Here is a 19,117-nt window from a genome sequence, read left to right on the forward strand (position 1 = left end):
ATGTATAATATGGCAGGTTTACTTAACCAGAATCTTTGGTTTTTCTATATTTCATTCTGCTGCTTTGTTTTATTTAATCCTTTTTATCATGCAGATAATGTAAAAATTACCCTGAGTTTTGTCCTTTTTTCATACCTGTGAAACCACCCAGAGCTATGCTCAGTTTATTGAATTATTTATCATGTAACTGAACCATGTGAGAAACCCTAAGCCAGAGAGGAAGCCGGAGGTCACCTAGACTCTTGATCCACAAATGCTGTCAGATATAAATGTGTATTGTTTTAAGCCACTGAAATTAGGAATATTTCATGACCCAGTAAGAGATCACTAATACAGTCCTGAAACCTATGTTTATTTAAAAAATGCTCCGTGTTCCTCTGAGCTAGAAGATCCATTGACTAATGTTCAGCCAATGCAGGTATATGTGTATTCTGAGTTCCTCAAGAAAGCTTCCTTTCTTGGACTTCCTGAACCTTTTATAAAGAGCCCCCATGGTATTCTGGAAGTTATAGTAGGCGAAGAATGGTCTGCTGTAAAATCTCCCAAGGTCATCCTAATCCATGTGGAGTTTTCCTGTGTTTTGCAACCAATCCATGGGGTCTCCCTTTGGTTATTCTCCCATTGATCTTCCACGCTTCAATGATTCCTCCTCTTACTTTCTTCTCCAAGGGCCCCAAGGCCCCATTCTTCACCCTTCCCCACATCCTCTCTCCCCTACATGATATTATCTGCTTTCCAGTAAAACAGCATCAACTACATGCTAAAACAGCATCAACTGCATGCAAAAACTCCCCCAACAACTCACATCCAATGCCTAAGTCTATCTTTGGCTCCGGTGCCAATCATTTCTATTATGTCGTGTTATTTTATTTTTATTTTACTTCTGTTTATTACTTTCAGGATTCTTTTATGTATTCAAAGAACACAAGCAGAGGCACATTCCATTCTTCTGATTCCACAGAATTAAGTATTTCATTTCACAAGCACGGCCTAATTTTAAGGATACTTTAGTTAATTGTGGTTTACCTATTTGGGAAAATAATATTGCATTTTGGCTGTTATTTTGGAAAATGATATTATTTTCCTAATACTAAACTACCATATCATTTCCTTTATCTCTCAGCTAGCTGAGTGAATAACTGCATTGTGGTTTATACTGCCTGTCTGTGCAATCTCTTAAAACTTCAATCCTCTCAATCTTAGACATTTATGTCTTATTAAACCCAGCCAACCTGCTGGCAATGCCAAATATCTTGGTCTAAAATACATCATATTGGATCTACACTTGCCAGAGTCTAGACCCAGAATAATCGTCTTTATGGCATCTATAAATGCCACTATGTCTTCTGATGATCATGTCACTATAGGAAGGAAAAAGTTGTCCTTGACCCTCTTTGGGTCCCTGGCTAGATCTGAAAAGTAAATGGATAAGGACAGATTAATAGGAACAAAACACACACTTATTCATATCTAAGTTTTATGCGATACAGGAGCTTTCATAAGGGAATGAAAACCCCCCAAACAGACTCGAGTGTTTCATGCAACATCCAATGAAGAGTGCATAGTCATGGAGGAGTATGAAGGCATTGTAGAAAATGGGGGGCAGAGGGAGCCAGGAAGGACTGTTTGTTAGCACTCTTCTTCATGTCCTTTTGTCATCAGAGATAAGGATGCTCCTTTCTTCCAGCTACAAGGAGGGCATCTTTCACATGAGGGTTCCATGGCCTGTTTCAAGGAAGAAGTGGCCTTCCTGCTTCTCCTACTTCCTCAAACTCCTTCAGCTCAGCTCATAAATCCCTAGGCCAAAGTGCCACATTTTGGAGTGGCACCCCCAGAACCCCAGCATCACGGTGTCAGGGCAGGTCTAACTCCTGGTCTGTTCCTGCCTTACTGATTCTTAATTATGTACCAGGAAGGGCAACTGCTTGGGAACTGTGCTTCCCTGAATTCCTATGAGGCATTCCTTCTAAAGTGAGTCACTTTGGGGTGTTTGCATTCACCTGCATTTAATTCTTATTTAAGTACAATGAAGGCTGAAAGACAGAGAATGAGGGAGAGAGGGAGGGAGGGAGAGAGACAGAGAGAGGGAGAGAGAGAGGGGTGGGAGGGAGAGGGAGTTGGCATCCATGCCTAATTTGGAGTGCACCTTCTAAGGTCTGAGGGGCAATAGGAGCAGAGCAGAGCATGAAGAATGAAGCTCTAGGAGATGGAGGAGGGCAGTTGTTCAAGAACCTGAGACAATGAGGTGACTTTACAGAACCCGCAGAGCCTCCTCTGGGTATCCAGATTCCCAGCAGCCCCAACTTTACTTCCTGATACTGACCTGTGTGCTTCCCACCCTGCACAGTTCACCTCTAAGATTGCAGCATATGCAGCATCCTCTCACGTCGGACGCAATTCTCATGTTATTAGAAATACAGAGGGAGCTTGAGGATGTGCTCTTTCTTGTAATGGCCTTTTGGATGACTTACTGCCAGAAGAAACGCACAATTCAGTGGTCCCTCCCAACCTCCCTTCCAGCATCCACTGAGGATCTGTTCAGAATGCTTTAGGGCACACTGAGAAAAAAAATACAGGGACAGGAAAGAAACTGTGTGCCCTGTTTGACCTTGAAATCTAGAAAGAGGCTACATTAAACATATTTCTATTTCCCATACTTCATTAGCATACTACCTGATTTCTGGACAAAATCATACATTGCAGAAATGAAATACCTTTAGAAATCACCCAATTTCGTATTTTATACGAGCAAAGTTGGAAAACAGGTGTGGTTAAATGGCTCATGCACGCAGGCTACCAGTCTAGGTAGAAGAGCAGCACATGCTAGAGCAGACAGGCTGTGTCTTTGCCTCTCTCTCTCTCTATGTCTATCATAAATAAATAAATAAATCTTTAAAAAAAAACTCACTTATCAATATCAGTAACTTTGTTTTGAGAAATCAAACAGTAGTGACTCACATGGGAACTCTAGCTCATAAAATCATTTTATCCCCTCCCTTTAGCCATAAGAGCAAATAAGAACTTTTACAAATAAGAGGTTTAATACTCCCTGTTGAAAATAGGGGAAGACTTTCCCTTCACCCCCTTAGAGCATTTAGTTCTAATTTTAAGTTCTTTTGTCTCTTTGAAATGTAGGTAAATTGTTTTTAAAGTTCGTATGCCTCTTGTCAGCTTTATGACCCAGAAATAACTTTATCAAGGGCCTCGCAGCCATCTCCTCGAAATGCAGGCAACAAATAGACACTAACCACTGCTTTCCAGGTTCTGGGGAGGGAGAAAGCCTGTCTTGAGTAAGGGCCTCACTCAAAACTGCCTCCTGTCATAAAGATCACTTTATTTTTCCTTTGAATAAAGCCAATTAGCACACACAGGTAGTCACCTCAATTACCTGGTGAATTTAGGATGAACCATGTGTGACAAATGGTGTTGTCAGGTTCCCTTACTTGACCACTAGTTACTGTTTATCTTGAGAACCTTTGCCAACGGGTTGCATCTGCTTGCTTTATAAGAGCCCGTGATGTCTTCCATCTTTGCAAGCTTTTCGTGGATCACCTGTGGTGCACACATCACATTCGGGCTTAAGCCTTATTCAGTAATAAAATTATTTTCTTTCTTTTCTACCTTCATGGAAAGGTTTTCTGGTTGAGGGCATATTTTGTATCAAATTCTATTTCCTCACATTACTTAAATCCAGGTCATGGTGAATGCTGACATGTTGCTCTGGATTATTGTATTTATTTTTAGTACAAACGTTGAAGGGAATGTGGCCTGTGAAACTCATTTTTTTAATGAATAAATCGCAGAGAGTTTTTCAAAACTTAATTTTTTGTGCAGCCTATTCTCTGTCTATAGCTTAATATCCTGCCCCTTTACTTTCTATCTTTGTTTTGGAATATCTTAACCTTGGGGAAAGAAAGGTAAGAAGGTAAGATATAAAGTATGTTTTCCTCAACTAGAAACCCTTGCTTCTATAAACACAAAGCAAAAAATCGTTATCTGCAATGAGAAAAATTAAAAAACATGACTTATTTAATTAAATTTTCTGGGCATTTAGAAATAAAATTGTTTTTATTTACCATAGTTCTTCATTTTAATTTTTTTTTTGCTTTACATTCTACTTCACATGTAAAGCAGGCCCAGCCTTGTTGACAGAGGCAATGTAAATAATAACTACTGATATTCTTAAATGCTGTTTCAGTAATAGTATGCTCTACTGAGAAAAGAAAAACAAAGTAATTCCAGCAAATTTCGTTCAGAATCTTTCGGCCTAATTTCAATCTGCTGATATGTGCTTCTTTGTATCTTCAATAACAAAGGGGAAAAAAAAATCTGTTTCTGGCACCTGGGTGGCTCAGTGGTTGAGCATCTGCCTTGGGCTCAGGGCGTGACCCCGGGGTCCTGGGATCGAGTCCTGCATCAGGCTCCCTGCATGGAGCCTGCTTCTCCCTCTGCCTATGTCTCTGCTTCTCTCTCTGTGTCTCATGAATAAATAAATAAAATCTTTAAAAAAATCCCCGTTTCATCACTTTCTCATCCAGGCCACAACAGCTGATACAGAAAAATCTCCATTAGCCTACATTAAATTGACCTTCCATATTAAATAATATCACATGAAATGCAAAACAGGAATTGGCAGGATTGTGAAGCTAAATAAAGATAGGGCATAATTCATCCCCTATCATAATATCATAACGGCTAAAAACTTTGGTTTGTAAATGTTAACTTTTCTTGCAAGAGAGGGGATCAAACTATTTATGTATATGATATTCATGCAATCATATATATAATATATATCTCACACTAAATATATATATTTCTTCTTCTAGAAATGAACACTATGTGATTTTGCTCATTAAACTTTCATTTTATAAAACGGTGAAATCAATAATCTATTAATTCAGCCAACTGAAAGGCAATTTCAAACAATTTCATGTGAGATTGAATTTTTATAGCTTTTTTTTCATCTTACAAGTTCTAACAAAAAATAATATCTTCTCAATTGCTAGACAAATATAAAATGTCAAACCTTGGCAGCCTTTCAAATACATGAAATAAAATCTCCTACCTACAGGTGAATAATCGTCTTACAGCAAATACTGCTTTCTACAAAACCATGAGGCAGCTTTTCGGGCAGCGGAGTACTGGCATGCTCTACAGCTGGAAATGAAGGGTGACCTGAGAATCATGACCATTTCCAGTCTGCTTATATGTCTGTTATTGGCCACTGACATAGAAACAATGATAGAACCTATTATTTATTCATCTTACTATGGACTGTGTCCAAACATACCCAAAGAGCTGAACAAATAAAAAGTAAAATAATTAAACCATCTATTAGTTGTCCTCAAAGCCTCAAAGAATCTGCTTAGAATTCATAAAAATCTTTTTGTGAATAGGCCAAATTTCTCCTTTAAAGGATAGGTAACTTCTGCAAGCCTTTTTCTAATAAAAATAATAATATGAAGCCCACTGTCCAATGGTCAACTGGGAAATCCAAACTATATATTATATTCTCCAGATCATCCACACCATAAATACTAGCTTTGAAATAGTTGAAATACTCTATTTCAACTGGGAATTCAAACAAACTAAAGAGGTAAAGTTTTTAGAATGAGAAGCACCAGTGTAGCCCCTCAAAGATGGACACTTTTATATACTTCTGTTTCTATTATATAACCTGTGTCTCCTTTTCTCCTCTACTTTTTAAATTAGTTTTCCTTCCTTTATAGGTGAACCAAGTAAAATTAAAGAATATGCTTAAAATATTATTTTGCTACATCTAGCTTAGGCAAAATCATTTCTAGCTGTTCATTATGTAAAATAGCATTTTTATTACTTTCTTTGAAAGCCACTGTATGATTCCCCAGTTTCCATCAACTTTACCTTCGTTTTTTAGAGTGTTAAGGCTGACAGCATATACATTTCTTTGTAAAAAAAAAAAAAAAAAAAAATATGCCACATATTTTGAGTAAAAATTGATTTAAAAGTTTAAAACCAATAAACAGGTTACTTTAACAAAGCTATCGTATACGTTATATACATTACATATATTTATATCTATAATACAGTCAAAGTGCTTGCTAGCATTATCTGATCTTTTTTAAGGGTCCGTGTTCAGGAAAGCTATGCTATTTGGAAATTGCTCCTGGGTAAAAAGTCAAGTGGATTTTATTTTCTACTAGTTATCAGTTGATCATGCTATGTTTTATTTTCTTCTCACTTGGATCATGACTTGATTGCACATTTTCCCTCCTTCCTTGTCTCCAGTGACCCTTCACTTTTTTTTGGCCGACAAAAACAAAATACGATGTTGTCAAATTCTTGATATTATCATATCTTTTAATGTACCTATTGCCCTAAATCTCTTTTTTTCCCAGTCGTTTGATCGTAGTTGATCAGCTATACACTATAATCCCTTTATCAGCTGATGAATTCCATTTAATCCACTGCTTAATCAGAGCCACTATGTCCTTCACTGCTTTTTACCTTGCATTTCTGGAATTCACCCTTAGTTACATCCTCAGAAGATATGTATGCGATTTACAAACTGAATCCCTGAAGTTCTTTGAAATGTCTTCACATTTGGTTGATATTTTTATAAATAATGATTTTAGGCTTATTTTCCCATAGAATTCTGAAGGACTTTCCAACACTGAATTCTGGTATCCTATGTCATATAGCTAGCCTTTTCTTCTTGGGTTATTTTTTTTTTTCAAAAATTTTTCAGAATTATTTTGTTTCTCCTGGAGTTTGAAAACTTTATCTTGCCAAGTCTACTGGGTATTTTAAAACTCCCTTTTTGATCTAAAATTGTATGATCTTCTTCAGTTCTAGGAAATGCCTTGTTATTTATTTGATATAGTGTTTCATTTCCTTTGTTCTCTCTTTCAGGATCTCCTACTGGTAGAGTCATACTTTCAGACCTCTTGAATTTCTCTCTTTTTCTCATAATCTTCAACTCTTTATGTTGTACATTAATGTTCCAGAGAGTTTCCTGGACTTTAAATTTCAACTTATGTTAAATCTTAAAAAAAAAAAAAAAAAATTCAACCAAGTGAATTTGAAGATCTGACGGGTTTTATTAAACAAACAGTTCACGAATCAGACAGCATCCCATGTAGCAAGTGGAAGGCAGCTGGTAGGCCTGTACAGAACAAGAGGCTTTTATAGGAAAAGAGGGTGAGGCAAAAAAGTTCCTGGCAAAAGAAAAGGATTAGGATTGTTCAGGGCTAGGCCTCTTTCCCCTAGGGGGAAGAACTGGAGCTCTTTCTTGCAGGAGACCTCACCTCTCTTTGGGGGCAGGGAGAGAGCCTATGGGGCAGGTTACTTCATTGGTGCTGATGATTAACTTTCCAACTGACCTGTTAAAACTGCATTTCTGGAGGAGATGCAGTCAGATGGGATACGGAGCCCCTGTTCAAGGATTCAGACTAAGTGATGTCATCTTGCTCTGTGGTTTTCTTTTTAATATAGTAAGTCTTTAAACATTAGCAACTATATTTTTAACAGTCAAGAGACATTATGCGTTATTCGACTATTGCTTTTTCTTAGCATATTATGCTTTTTATTTTTTTATGAATACAGTCCCTTCTTGACTATCTCTGAGGATAGGAAATATTTTTTTTCTCTTTATCCTGTACTATATGTTCTCAGAGTAAGTCATTTTGTTTAACTTCCGCCTTTTTCATCTGCCTGAAGATCTTAAATTGTTTTCATGCTCAAAAACGAAACAAACTAAAAAGATATTTCAAGGTAGCTATGTTCCATTCACTGTGATGTAAGGAGCTTTATGTGGTGCAGCTTTTCTCTGACTGAAAACTCTAAACAGAATTTCCAAGTATAGTGGGAGGGGTGACTCTCAATTATGGCTCAAGTCTTGATCTCAGGATCTTGGGATGGAGCCCATGTTGGGCTTTGTGCTCAGTGAAGAGTCTGGTTGATACATTCTCTCTTTCTCCCTCTCTGTCCCTCCCCTGGTTCTCTTGCTTTATGTTCCCTCTAAAATAAAAATAATCTTCAGAAAAAAGAAAGCCAGCTGACAAGTTCACCCCGGACAACCTCAGGTATCCCTAGAGAAGCTCTTTATTCTGGGGTGCCAACATCCACCATAATATCCCTAGCTCATCCATCATAGTTATTTAAATTTCCTTAGTGAGAAAATCCCTGGCTACTTTTAATTTGTCTCTGTTTGTTCTTGTTATGCTGTTTTTAAGGTAAAGGTCAAACTGCATGAAAAAGGAGGGAAAGAAAAAATAGATACAGCAGCTGAATGCACAGCCATTCTGCACACAGAGGTCCACCGACTCTCCGTTTGGAGTCCCACTTCTCATTTTTGCTCTTTGAATCAATTTACACCAAGCCTAGATCTTATTGGGATTTCTGAGAAGATGGGCTCCCATGCAGCATCTACACACACTCTTTCCATGATTTCATCTAAAAACTTGTCATCACATGATTTTCAGATTTCAGAAAACTGGTTGACATCATTCTCCAGCATAGAACTTCCTTCTTTCTCTTTATCAGAATTTTTTATTCATTCCACTTGGCCTTCAGTGCAGGAACTCAATCCATTCCCTTTAGAAAACTAATTAACATCTGTATAGCCAATGTTTATGTGTTACACTGGGACCATTCAACCAGGTACACAAGCCAACATGCCCAACTAACATTTAGTTGACACTGTTATTGCAATATGTGAGTAGGCAAGGGGTCCCATATAGAATTAACTCCAGAAACTGAATTGTTCCTCAGAGGTTCCTGATTTATATATTCATTCAACTATATTTTGAGCACCTGCTATTGTATAGCAGGCCTTGTTTAAAATGTTAGCAAGAGAGCAATGCCAAAAGAGACAAAAACTTGAGTATGCCCTAATACTTTTATTCAAATAACACTGAATTAACATAACTATGAAGGCCATCCTGAAGTGAAGGAAAAAAAAATCACATAAGCACAAGTTTACCGGGTATGTAGAAAAACAGAGGAAGTGACCTAAGATAGTTTCTCCCTAACAAAGCCAGAAGGAAGAAAAAATTCTAGGGTTGTTTATTTACAAACACACACACAGACACACACACCTTAGAATAGTCCAGACTGATGATCCTTTACTCTCTAAGAAGAGCTCTGGCAAGGTAACTCAGGCCCCCTGAGCACAGGATGCTCCTCACCATACTAACATAATTCTACACTTTAGAAAGAAAACCATATAGTAGTTCACTGCTGAGTTCTGTAATCTGAAGTGAGATAGCCATGGGCAGTCTACCACTTTCCCGCTGTGTAACATCGGGTAAATTTCATAGCCTCTCTAAGCCTGAATTTCAAATATAAAGTTAATAACATTATATACCTCAGGGTTTGTTTTGAAATTGAAAGAAACAATGCATGTAAAGGTTAGTCACATAGCAAATGTTTAATGAATGCCATATGATGGGATAATGGCATTGTGCCTCATTTTTTCCCCGAAGGATATGCTGCATTCAACCCTCTTATATTTGAGTCTAGAGAGCTGTGGTGATATTCTCTTCATTTAAGGAGATTCTCCATATTAAAATGTCTTTAACTTAATATAAGGAAATTATTTAATTTCACTGTGCTGAGTTCTGCTCCTTAGGTCTAGGAACCCACATTATGCTATTTCTCACACAAATCTAAAGGTTTGCTATATTTGTCTCTTTTCAGTTAGAGAAGAACTACAAGTCCAAATGAATTTTCATGAAAATGATATCAAAAAAGGTAATTATTTAGAGAAACATTTCTCAATTTATCCAAAAAGCTACCTACTTGAATTAGTAGTGTCACTGAAAACTTATATGTACTCAGGAAAGTATACTTTCTCACCTGCTCAATAACTAAGTTCACATGAGATCAGCAAGGAAAAAGGGTCTCCCTATAGTGGTAAAAAGTCTCTAAGAATATAATCTGAAAAGAAAGACTTTACTGAGAGTAAGATTAAGTTTTGTGTCAGGGATGATAGTAATGTTATGTTTGGTTATCAACCAAAAAAATTCTGTGAATTATATGACAGGTCCATTGTGGGTCAGCTGGACCTCTGCTCTGAACTGTCCTCACTCCAAGATCCAGTCAGTCAGAATAGCCTCTATCTGAAATATTTCTGATCGTAGGGACAGAAGGGACAGGGGAACACGGGACCACGTGCTGACTCTCAAAGCTTCTCCCCAGAAGTGACACATGTTGCCCAAATTCTTATTCCATAAGCCAAAGTCACCTGACCAAGATTAATATTAACAGGGATGAAGCATAATTTTCCCCAGAGGGGAAAAAAAAGCAAGTATTTGTTAATAGTAATACATTTTGCTGCACTGGATGCAATAAAAGTATTTTATAGGCATACCTCAGCTTCACTATGTACACCTTATTTTCTACATGCATTATATATTTTATTCTTCCAATAATTCTGCAGAATGGTCCCCAGTTTCAACATGAGGAAGCTGATTCAAAAGAACAAAGCAAGCAAAGACAAAATTTTTCCAACTCAGGGTTACCTGAAACTAGTTTGAGTTCATTGAGTGGTACTGAGTGCCCTGTCATTGAAAATATTTAAACAGAAGCAAAATGACTACACTGTGGGAGGGCTGAAGAAAGAGAAGATCTATAAATTCTGTGAATAACTGGGCAACATATCCTTTAAAATTCTTTAAAATTCCTTTTAACCCTGAGAGTCTACAATTCTGCAGGTTGCCCAAGGTCATACAGCTAGTTAGAGGCTATTACAGGCAAAATGTGTCTTCAGAAGTGACCTCATTTACAGGAAAAGGAAAAGAGACTCCAATGTGATTTAATAATCTAGTATTTGGGTACCATTACTGGGAAACTCAAATGTTGAAAAAGTTTTATCACAGATCACTTCTCAATCAGCATGCAGAAAGAATCTGTTCATTTGGTGACTGAAATGCTATGGATTATTACTGGTATCATATCAATTTTCCAAATACCCTGGAGATTGCTGTTCTGACATGGTTATGAATAAAATATAGGCAACAGCATTTCTAACATTCCCCAAAGATAAACTTTTTTTTTGACTTGCATAACAAATAAACAAATGTTCTAATGGAAAGGGAAAAACAAGTGTATCCTAAGTCATTATTTAAAATAAGACTGCCTTTAAACTGATGAGCTATATGAGGTCTGATATTCTAAACATATATTGAGGAATTTTAGAAAGAAACAGTTCATATAGTGATGACTATCCTTTCTTATCATATGTCCCCAAGGGTTGCATAGTTCTAATAACTCAAAAGTGCTGTAATTCTAATACGGTTACTTCACACAGTGATTTGAATTTTTACCATTTGTCAAGTGAAAATATAATGATGAAATAAATACAGGAAGTAAACCTAATTATTAAAGTCAGTATACTTTAAAAAAAATCCATCATTTTAATTTAATGATTCATAAGTCAGCACAGTAAAAATGAAAAGAGTAATATATATCTCCTTATTTTAAATGCATTTATTCATTCATTATTCATATTGGAAGCCAGGGATTAAAGGTTCTGGAACCAAACAAATTAGCAGTTTGCTTACATCCTGTAAATAAAGAAAATAGCATTCTCACCTTCTCGTACAACTAAAGATTTGTCAATTCAAGCACTGCAGACCTTAAAACTAACCAGAAGCGCATCCAGGGCAGCTTGTCCATGAAATTTAAAGACATCATCTGGTACCTCAGTGTAAACAAATGAAATTCCTTTCAAGCTGGCTATTAGCCAGTGACCCAGCAAATAACATTCTTCAAACCTAGATGATCCCAGACATTTAAAATGTATCTGAGGGAAGAAGCACTTCCAGAACAGTGTGAAGAATACTTCTGAAAATCTGTTTGTCTATGTCTATTAAAGTAATGAGACAGGGGAGCCCAGGTGGCTCAGTGGTTGAGCATCTGCCTTCCGCTCAGGATGTGATCTGGGGATTCTGGGATTGAGTCCCACAATGGGCTCCCCACGGGGTGCCTGCTTCTCCCTCTGCCTGTCTCTGCCTCTCTCTGTCTCTCATGAATAAGTAAATAAAATTCTTAAAAATAATAAAAATGAAGTAATGAGACATTGGGGAAAAAAAGGTGTCCAAAACAACTTATTCAAAACTCTTAAAATTAACTAAGGGCTTACAACAATTAAAGAGGCATTTACTCAAGAAATAGGATTTAATTCCATGAAGAACAGTTAACTTATTAGTATTTTAACTATACTTATTCCTTTTTCCTTCTCCCCAGATCTGTGGTAGCTTTGAAAGTAAACAGACATACAACTATCTAATCTGTATAATTAAGCATCCCATCAAATACTGTAAGGAGGAGAAAAGGATTAAAACTCATGAAAAAAACACCTCTTTTCCAGAGGATTCTCATTACTTTACACGTGTAAAAGTTCCCTGAAAAGATTCATCCTCAGGGATTATCTTTATCTGAACTGATTCAGAGCTCACTTTGCAAATAAGTCTATCCCAGATAATTTGTCATGAACAATCAGTGGTAATGGTTTAACATTGTAACTGCCTGAGGTAGTGATATCAGCTGGGTGAACAAATGGCTGATCAAGAAAGCTAAAAGAAAAAATAATGTGTGGTCCATAAGGTGCCATGAAGGACTCTGACATATTTCTAGGGATCAAAAAGATCATACAGTGAGCATAAATATATGCATGTTGATGAAAGACGTAAAATGATGAAACAACATGTTGGTGTTATCTCTCACTTTTGTTTTTGTTTTGTTTTGTTTTCTAAAGATTTTATTTATTTATTCATGAGAGACACAGAGAGAGAGAAACAGAGACATAGGCAGAGGGAGAAGCAGGCTCCACGCAGGGAGCCCGATGTGGGACTCAATCCCCAGGACTCCAGCATCACGCCCTGAGCCGGAAGGCAGATGCTTAACCGCTGAGCTACCCAGGCATCCCTATCTCTCACTTTTGATAGACCTGAAGTACCTGCACAACCAGAAACCAGAAGGCACAAACAGAGTTGTAAACTCCCTGCTAAAATACTGAAAATATGCCCCAGTCACACACACAGAACCCCTTGACAAAGGTTAGGAGACTTACTGATTCAAATTAATTCAGAAAATATCAAAACATTACCTGATGACAGTGCAAACCAATCAGAGGTTTTAGTATCTGTATATAATTATACAGACTTTATAGAATTAGTTCAGAAAATTAAATAAACCAAGAAAAGCAAGAGTAAAAGCAATAAACAGAAAGCAACAGAAGGAGAAATATTCCATGTTCATATGATAAGAAGATCCAATATTGTCAAGACGTCAGCCTTGATCTATAGATCCAATTTGATCTATAGATCCAACAAAAATCCCAATTAAAATATCAAAAAGATTATTTCATGGATATTGACAAACTGATTCTAATGTTTGTATCTAAGACAAAAAGCTCAAAGAGCCAACTCGATACTGAAGGAGAAGAATGAAATTGGAAGACTGATGCTGGACTGTGGGCCACTGGAGTCGGTGAAGGATCTCAAGATGCCTGGGTGAAAACTTGCTCTAAAAACCATTGACTAGGTACCTTTTGGGGAGATCATACCCCGAAACCAGAAGGCCATTGCCAACTCCCTGAAATCCTGGAATGAAATGCTTACCTCCAGGTTGGCTACTCTTCCTGAGAAACCACCTGCTATCAACTGGGCTTACTACAAGGCCAATGTGGCAAAGGCTGGCTTGGTAGATGACTTTGAGAAGAAGTTTAATGTCCTGAAGTTTTCTGTGCCAGAGGATAAATGCACTGTCCAGGTGGATGCTGAGGAAAAAGAAGATGTGAAAAGCTGTGCTGAGTTTTTGACTCTCTCAAAGGCCAGGATTGAGGAATATGAAAAAGAGCTAGAGAAGATGAAGAACATAATTCCATTTGATCAGATGACCATTGAGGCCTGAATGAAGTCTTCCCAGAAACCAAATTAGACAAGAAGAAGTATCCCTATTGGCCTCACAAGCCAATCAAAAATTTATAAACTTGAGTTGAGGAGAAAACCCTGGTCCTCATATTATAAACATTAGACATTAAAAATAATGATATGGAAAACAAAAGGAAGACTGATGCTACTCTCAGCTTCAAGATTTGATGTAGTAATCAAGACAGTGTGATATTGGTAAAAGAAGAGACATACAGATCAATGGAAGAAAATAGGGGAGCTCAGAAGTAGACACACATAAATATACTGATATTTGACAAAGGAGCAAAGGTGACACAGTGGAGCAAAAATAGTCTTCAACAAAAGAAAGAACTGGACATCCACATGCAAAAATTATTATGGACACAGACTATACACAACTCACAAAAATTAACTCAAGATAGATCACAGACCTAAATGTAAAACTGCAAAACTCCTAAAACATAGGAAAACAGACATACCAGAATATGGCAATGACATTTTAGACATTATATCAAATGTATAATGCATGAAAGAAATAATCGATAAACTGGATTTCATTAAAATTAAAACATTTCTGCTCTGCAAAACACAATGTCAAGAGAATGAGAAGACAAGCCACAGACTAGGAGAAAATATTTGCAAAAGACATCTGATAAAGGATCCCTGGGTGGCTCAGCAGTTTAGTGCCTGCCTTCGGCCCAGGGCCTGATCCTGGAGTGCCAGGATCGAGTCCCCCGTCGGGTTCCCTGCATGTAGCCTGCTTCTCCCTCTGCATGTGTCTCTGTCTCTGTCTCTCTCTCTGTCTCTCATGAATAAATAAATAAATAAAATCTTTAAAAAAAAGACATCTGATAAAAGGAAGTTATCTAAAATACACAAAGAACTCTTAAAACTCAACAATAAGAACATAATCTGATTTAAATATGAACCAAAAACCTTAACAGACACCTCACCAAAAAGTTTTACAGCTGCAAAATAAACATATGAAAAGATGATCAACATCATAGGTCATCAGGAAAATGCAACAAAGAAACACCAGTACACACCTATTAGAATGACCCAAATCTGGAACAACACCAAATACTGACAAGGATACTTTCATGCACTGCTGGTGGGCATGGGAATACAAAATAGTATAACCACTCTGGAAGACAGTTTGGCAGTTTTGTGTGAAATTACATACTCTTTGCCATATGACCCATCAATTGTATTCCTAGATATATACCCAAAGGACTTGAAAAGTTGTGTCCCCACAAAAACATGATACAGATGTTTAGACCAGCTTTATGAATAAATGTTAATATTTGGAAGCAACCAAGATGTCCTCATGGAGGTGAATGAATAAACTATGGTACATGTAGACAATGGAATATTATTCAGCCCTTAAAAAAAGGACTATCAAGCCATTCAAATACATGGGAAAAACTTGCATGAATACTACTAAGTTGAAAAAAGCCACATGCTTACTCTGTGATTACAATTATATGACATTCTGGAAAAGGCAAAACTATGGAGATAGTAAAAAGGATCAGTGGTTGTCAGGGGCTGGGGTGGAGGGATGAACTGGCAGGCACCAAGGATTTTTAGGAGAGTGAAAACACTGGATATGAAACCATAATGATGGCTACCCATTATGATACATTTCTCAAAATGTACACCACCAGAAATAGACTGTGAACTATTGTAAATTATGGACTTTGGGCAAGTATGATGCGTCAATGTAAGGTCACCAACTGTGACAGATATACCACCCTAGGGGGGATGTTAATAATGAGGAGAAGCTATGAAACTGTAGGAGCAGGGGCATATGGGAAATCTCTCTTTCTTCCCTTCCATTTTGCTGTGAACCTAAAACTGCTCTAAAAAAAATAAAGTCTTAATTAAAAAAAATAGAGCAAATTATTTGAATAAGGCATTCCTCCAAAGAAGATATATAAGTGGCCAACAAGCACATGAAAACATGCCTAACATCGTAAGTCATTAGGAAAATGCAAGTCAAAATCACAACATGCCACTTCACACCTACTAGGATACCAATAATCATATACGGATACACATAGATAAATATCACTGCAGTGTTGTTTGAAATAAGAAAAACTAGAATCCACTTAGCGTCTCACTAAAAGGGACATCACAGGCAGAGGCAAGTCACTGAAGTACCACGCAAGAACGACCAGCCCTGAGGTGCCCGCCCATGCAGGTAGGACAGAGCCAACGCATCATACATTTACAACACGGCCAAGATGGCAAGACCTGGAGAGCCTGAGAAACACTCCAACATGCAGGGTCACTGCTCTGACTTCCATTTCTACCCCCGGCACTAGTTCTGTGACTGTCGTCAATCCTACGACCATCATAACAGCATTTATCAAGATGTCATAATAACATCACGAAAATTAAAACAATATGAACAATTGCAGAGCTCTACTTGCAGCAAGACATCCTAAAACAAAACAAAACACTATAATACTGTCTTCTTGGCTTTTCACTTCAGTGATCACTTCTAGTCAGGAACACTTTGCACCACAGTAGTACTAGCTCCTTTTAGGATGACGTGACCTAGTCACTTTCCTTTTTTCAACTAATCTATTCTGTATCATCCAATACCACACTCATATATTAATCAAAACCCATATTCTGTTTTCATATTCGTTTGGTCATAGAGCCACACTTGAGTCCAGGTTCCATTTTGCAGGTAGCTGAGGACAAGGCCTATGGGCGGCCCTTTACCTCTGTGCTCGCTGGCCCTGTCCATGGTGCTCACAAACACCGCCCTCTGGGTACACGGTTTAACCTTTCTCAAACTCAGCCCCACATTTTTCACCCATCCTTCCTTGTTTCACTGTTTACTTTCCTTTGATGTATCTGTTTTGACACAGGATCACCCCCAACAGGACAGAGGGCTCCATAGCCTTGACCAGGGGATCAGCCCAAAATTTTAACACTCTGCCACCTTTTCTTATTTTAAGCAATTTCGGTATAAAATTTAAAATTCTTCCTGAAGTTCTTTTCCACAAGCTCATGTGCTGATGATTTCACAGGTTCCTTATCAAAAAACAAAATTAAACATTTATTTTTCATATATATTTCAATTAAAAATCCAAATAAAAATCAATACACACCATATATGCATACACTATATATGTTTATATACTATATTTATTACATTTATTACTATATATAATAATATTTTCTAATTTTTATATGTTTTATGCATGTATATAAAATGATATATTATTATTATTAGCAATATAATAGCATATACTCTCATGGCAGAAAATAAATGGAAAATTTCACTTTTTATCCCATCGATACCTGCATATTATTTTCACATGGAGATTATTTTGTGTCCGTGTGTTTAGTAAAAAAAAAAACTTCATGTGCAGGGGCAGCCCCGGTGGCTCAGCAGTTTAGTGCCACCTTCAGCCCAGGGCCTGATCCTGGAGACCTGGCCTGGGATCAAGTCCCACGTCAGGCTCCCTGTTTGGAGCCTGCTTCTCCCTCTGCCTGTGTCTCTTGCCTTTCTCTCTCTCTCTCTGTGTCTCTCAGGAATAAATAAATAAAATCTTTAAAAAAAAAACCCATGTGCAATTTTGTATCCAGTTACAAAACTAATGATTTATAAGAAAATACTAAAAACAGAAGGTACTAAAAACAGAAGGAAGGAAAAGTACTAAAAACAGAAGGAAGGAAAGGTATTCACAGGTAGAAGGAGAAAGGTGAAGTTCCAGATTCTTCAATGTCTAGAAAGCTCAACGTTTTGACATTAACCAAAAGGACAGCTATTAGGTCACCATGTATTGGCATTCTGTTAGATTACTCTAGGAAATGTTTAACTTGAGTTATTTATCTTAATCCTCACAACATATGCTAAGATCTGTTACCACTTCCAAATTAAGGAATGGAACCTTGACGGAAGTAGATAATTAAATATTTTACCCTTGGTTAAGGGTTAGTGTCATTATTCAAATCCCACTTCTCTGGCTCTAAGGAGCTTTTAAACAGGAAGTAAAACTAACATATTTGACAACTTGGCATAAGAAAAAAATACCAAAAATCCATACGCAGAAAATCCAGCTATGAATTTCAGATTTTCCACCTAGAACCTGAGTGCTCATTGATTCCTAACCTCATAAAGGAGTGTAGGATGACATTAGGCATGAGAGTGTCTATTTGTGAAGGCACTTTGGCCGCCCTAACACACAGGCTATGAAGAGTCAGGGACTCAACACAATACAAATTTATTTCTCATTCTCAAAAACTTAAAACAGTGAATGGCAGGCACTTCACCAGGCTCCACTTAGAGATCCAGAGTCTCTCTACCCCATGGTTCCATCACCCTCAATCCATGAACTCTCAGTAGAACCCCGCGTTTTGTTTCCATTCTCTGGATAGACTAAAAGTAATTCAGAATAGCATGAATTTCTATTTGTGACACGTTTCCCAAAGGCAGCACCTAGACTTGCTAAAAGTTACACAAGAATTTTAATATTCCACAGAGAAAGAAGGGAATGATCTACAATGTTTTAAATCAAACATTTATGAGGAGGTCTATTTCTAATCAATGTTCTTGTGTATATATCTGAGGTGAGACACAGACATAAAAACATCCCACTGGGTTTTCCTCACCAAGTAACAGAGAACTGCAAAACTGCTGCACGATCCCATTTATCAGCATTTTTATAGTTCTATCAGACACCCCTGTATTTCTTTTAGGATTTACTTTGCTGTAACAAATTGGATGCCAAATTAATTTTCTAAAGAGTTAAGCCTGAATTATTCCTCAATTAACTTGTCAAATTACTGAAATCTGAATTATGCCAGCAAGGAATACCATTTAAGTGAACAACCATGTTTTTGAGGCATTAGCTGTCTATTCCTTCTGGCACGACAAATGGAGCTACGGAAGCATCCAAACTTTGGATACTATTAACTTACAGTCTGATCAACAAGAGAATCTAGAATTCTCTCCATTATGACAAAGAACCCTATGATGCATGTTTGAGAAATGACAATACCATGCAAGGACGCAGTGATTTGATCAAACATTCCAAGCTCTTTATAACCAACTGATCCACATTTCCAGGGATAGTTACGTTACCCCTACCCTCTTAGGAAAGTTGATTTTTATTTCTATTGTTGAGTTTTCTGAACTTATTCCTTTCTTAAGTACTTTGCACTCACTATTTTCTGCCTCGAAAAATTTAACTGAATCTTTTGCC

This window comes from Vulpes vulpes, chromosome 10 (assembly GCF_048418805.1).
Source record: "Vulpes vulpes isolate BD-2025 chromosome 10, VulVul3, whole genome shotgun sequence".
Classification (NCBI taxonomy): domain Eukaryota; kingdom Metazoa; phylum Chordata; class Mammalia; order Carnivora; family Canidae; genus Vulpes; species Vulpes vulpes.